We start from the raw sequence: 5253 nt of genomic DNA on the forward strand, positions 1-5253 counted from the left end.
TACATAATGTAACTAGCCAAATCATGGATCTTTTCCCTCAACATAAATTCTAACATTATTTCCATTTGAAGTGCTTTGGCAAGTACTCCATCTTTGTTTATTTTCAATTTGAGATTAATCATATGGTGGCCAGTATTCACACATCCTCAGTCTAGGCAAATAATGACATCTATTAATTTAGAAATAATTGTGTATTTCTCCTTCTAAATTCTCGGAAACACCCACTGAGACTCATTTCACATGTTATTATAGCCTCTCTGCGCTCACTCATAGAGCCCCTTCTCTCCTCAGCTCATGATTTCCTGTAATGGTATTTGCATGAGAAATTAGATACAGTATCATCTTTCTAATTAAGCTCATAAGCATAATCTCATTGCTCTTATCAATTCTGCTGTACACGAGTTCAAAAAGCACACCAACATCAGTGGGAAGAGGCTTCACAAAGCCAGAACCCATAATGCTTATCTTTCATCTGAAAATGTGTATATGTGCATGAGAAATAGAAAATGTGTGTGGTTACCAAGAGAGCAGAAAGCTACATAAGTTTTCACAATAAAACCAGCTTTATGGAAAATAGTGTTTTAAACCCCCCAGTGAGCAAGACTGCTAAAATTGTAAGATGTTTAGTGGGGATGAGAAAGAAGCCTTGAGAGAAACTCAGCAGGTGAATCTCAACTCCTCAGGCAGATTTAAATAAATGTGCACATGCAAAACTAGTTACATATGTGCAGTAATAGTTATGTTAATTTAATAAATGAGTTAATGTGTTATTAATTGTAGTATCTTTAAGCTGAAGTGATGCAGGTGGTGGTCAGCGAAGCGTCCATCACTGTCTGGAATATAGTTGGAGCTTGGTGTGGCACAAAGTCGAAAAATCAGTTTGGAATGGAGAGTAACACAGATGTAACAAATTAGTTGCATCTGTTTGTTGATTCTGCGTTGCCAGAGGAAAGGCTTACTGTAAACCATTTTTAAATCATATGTATCTCATTATGATATTGACGGCCTAATCTTTGTCACACCACAAATCCTGGTTTATTGAAAACAGTCTATTCACTGTGAATTTCATCCAATTGAATGGGTTGTATAACCATGAAATGAATTAGAATATTTTAATATTTTATCTATCACATACTTTCTTAGTATTCTCACCGGAAGTATTTTTAATCAACTCCATGATATTAAGTAATTTCACTGTATTTTATGGACAACTTTTATACATTCTGTTCAGACGTGGGATAAAATGTGTTACTTAGGCGGATATAAGAAGTGTCTTAAATCATTTGCTACTACACTGCATGGTGGTCACTAGCCTCTAACAATAACAACAAATATGAAAATGTGCACTTTCTTGTAAACAGCGGCACAAAATTTATGATCAAGTATATTAAAGTAGTCACGTATGTTTTAATGATCCACCACTGGGATGTAGCTAATCATGGAGAATCATAAATTCCCTTTTATGTAATCAATCTCATTGTCAACTTCACATCACAAAGCACTGTCTCACCTGGGAAGAATTCAGAGTCAGTCTATTGTGCATATATACGCCTTTCATCTGCTTTATGAAGAGCCCTTTGATAAAGTATGGGTGATAAAGTACCTCAAGGAAATGCTGAATGTTAACGATGTATAGTTTCACTTCACTGCTTAATTAAAGGTGCGTTTAGTACTTTTGTGCTCATTTAAAATGTTTTGCACATTGAGAAAGAGATGTTTTTGTGAAGAGTCATCAGAATGGTATACTCGCATCAGATGAAGATTGTACTCACAACAGATTGCTATAAATTTTTTATATTACAGTATGTATTGTGCAGGTCACCCCTACTAATATATTTCACCATGTTGACACTGCAGCATTTTACTAAACTCAGAGAGAATCTTAAAGCTCAGAGTGCAACACTTTAACCTGAAGTAAAAAGTCAATTTTATTTGTACACAGATCAACTGATTTTTAATAACTTATAAACCATTAAAGGAAGACCTACTGAGAGCTGTGATTAACAAGGTTGTTAATGAAGCCATCAGCCCAGGGGCGTAGATTACGCGGGGGACGTGTCCCCCCCACTTTTAATATCACGTAAATTTTCGGGCAAGTGTGTTCGCATAGAGGTTTTCAAGAGCCGGTGTGAATAAATATAGATTTAAATTCAAAGAGACAGGATAGTCTGTGCATGATCTGATGTTTTATTCGGACCCAGAATAAGGCGAGATGAACATCACGGCGCTAAACGCTCCGTGCAGTGTGTGTTTCATTCATACTCGAAGCCGGAGGGCGCTCGCAGAAAGTCGTACGAGGAAATTCCTAATATGGACAAAAGCGTCCAGCTATCCTGTATGAAAACAGTTGTTTTCAGAAAAACAGAAACATGAAGACTTTAAACATACGATTGCGACAATATATGGTTTATTTGTGTTTGTTAAGTCATCTCCAGGTAATAAATAAAGTATATGAACAATGCAGTGCTAACTGACATAGCATTTATTACAGTATTGAAACTATTCTGCCTTATGTGATATTATGAAAAAAAAATTAAAGTTGAATACACTACCAGTCAAAAGTTTTTTTTAAAGAAGTCTCTTCTGTTCACCAAGCCTGTATTTATTTGATCCAAAGTACAGCAAAACAGTAAAACATTAAAACTCTTACTGTTCAAAAACTGTTGACTGGTAGGTTTTATCGATTACAGAAATGTTATATTGTAATTTTTTTATTTTATTATTATAATTTTTTTTATATATATAAAATTTCTGTCCCCCTCACTTCTGAAATGATGGCTACGCCCCTGCATCAGCCCACATTATTTAAACATATTTTTTAAATAATCATGTAATTACCCATGATTTTGCAATGCAATCTCCGCCTGAGCATCGCAACAAACAAATTCTGCCAAAAGAAATCTTTAGTGCACTCACACTCCCATGAAGCACTGGAGTCAGTCTCCCTATGCTCTCAAACTACTTAACTATTTGTAAATATCAGTGTTATTTTAGTATCATTGAGATACTATTATAGTTTTTATTAATATGTTTTGAATTTGTATTTATTTTCATTTTGATTTTAGTTTGAGTAATTTTGTTGTGTTTGTCATATTTATTAGTTTTTATTTTTAAATGTCTATAGTTATTAATTTAATTTCAAGTAAATCAACTTAAGGTGCCCATATTACACACTGCATTAAAGGCGATATTCGAAATGGCATAATAAACTTTACACTTTAAACGAAATGAAAAATGAAGACCACTCTCTAAAACTCACTAGTATCAGTATAATTTACATAAATTCAACTGATTTGATTATTGCTGCCCATGTTAACCGAGACATTATTTATATTAAATTCAGGTGCATTCAGAAGTTTTTTAGCTAGCATTACCATGAATTTCCTTCACCATTGCGGTATCCGTACAAAAAGTACAGTAAAAAGAAGTAGAAGTTCTTTGTGTAACTTGAAGTATGCATAGCACAATGATGAAGAACACTGATGCTAACGCTAGCTAAAGAACTACTGAATGCACCTGAATTTAATATGAATGAATGATGCCTATCAACTATCAAATCAATGAAACGAACAATTTAGTAACACATTTTTCAAGACTTTTTAGGATTTCTTTACAGGATATGTGCAAATGACTTCTATTTCACATAAATTACACTGATTTGCATGTGTGATATTGCTTAAGCATCACATTTGTAATAGAAAATGTTTTGTTATTAAACATGAGAAGTTCTTCACATCCTTTCAAAACCAAAGCTATTTAAAATAAGTAATCTGTTTATCTACCGTATCATTGAATGCACTCATTATTCATTATCTTTTATCTGTTGAATAATGAAAAAGCTAGTCATCCATCAGAAATCTTCAGTTTTGGTTTGGACTGTGAGTTGAATTGTGAAAATGTTTTCCTTAGCAGTTATTACAAAATGACACATTTTACCCACAAGTTGTATTCTGTGCCAGTGCGAACCGTCTAGACAGTGTGAATGCTTTAGACAAAACAAAAAAATTTAACTAGACAAACCAAAGGTACATTGCTGCGAAAGAGTAATTTTGAAGTTATTGCAGCTCATTCCAGGTGACAGATACATTTCATGTCTTTTCACTGCCCTCATTGCGTCTACGTTCTCTGCGCTTTGTGTTCAGCTCAGCATTCATTTCCCACCAGAATCTGTTGGTCTACCCCTGTTGTACTGTGCAGTTGTACTCTCTCTATTGTTAGCAGCCTGCCTCAAAGAAACATCCTGCCTTTATTAATATATCAGCATAGAGGAGAAATGGGCCTGCTCCTCAATCAGAGGCAATAGTACAGGGATGCAGTGTTCTACCAAAAAACTAAACAAACAAACCCCAAGACATCCACACAGGATTCCAGCTCTTTGTACATTACATCAGTGTTTTCATGGCTTTCTCCCATCGGAGCAAAGATTGACTTGTGATTGAATATTAAGCTGTTGGATGAACGTATAATGTTCTCACAAAATGAAAGGATCACCCATTATGAGTTTCAGAGCCAATGGCTCACACAAGATCGGCATAGAGACACGGTGCATGAAAGCAAAACAAATATGTTTGTCTGCAAATTAATTAAAAAAATTGCCAAATGTTGCTTCTGTGGAGCTCAGTTGGAAGAAATTGTTGGCGCAGGCTGCCAGCGGTTGTTTTTTTTTTTTTTCCTATTTGGATTATAATGTCACCTCACGCTGAGACTCGTGCTCAGAAAATTAGCCCGATAATTCATAAAGCTATCTTTGTGCAACTCACTCGTGTTGCCCTCGTTTGAGGTAAACACGATGAGAGACATCAGTGACACTGTACTTTAATCTTTCTTCTGATTAATTCCACCCTCACCTGAAAAAACGAGCTAGTTAAGGAAACTTTTTTTTTCCTCCCCTTTTGCGGTTTCAAAATAGCTGATGCAAAATAATGAGTCTGGGCTTAATTAGCAATAGCTACTTTCACAGGAGATAAACAAGTAAATGATTAAATCCGTTGATGGTCTTGTTGGATAGAGAGGCTGCCGCATCCGACTCTATTGCCATGGAGACCGATGGTGACTCTGCCGGTTTCTCTCCATTCAGCACGTTCGTTGGATCATTTCAGGCGATGGTTGCAGATACCTGGCTGCGGCGCTCAGCGAGCTCTCTGTTAAAAACAGAAGGTGTGAGATGCACAAAATCGATCGCACGGTTACGGGCAGATACTCTCTGATCAAATGACAGGGTGACATTCAGATTTTATTCAGAAACGGCCGTTT

This window comes from Sinocyclocheilus grahami, unplaced genomic scaffold, assembly GCF_001515645.1.
Source record: "Sinocyclocheilus grahami isolate Dianchi unplaced genomic scaffold, SAMN03320097.WGS_v1.1 scaffold889.1, whole genome shotgun sequence".
NCBI lineage: Eukaryota > Metazoa > Chordata > Actinopteri > Cypriniformes > Cyprinidae > Sinocyclocheilus > Sinocyclocheilus grahami.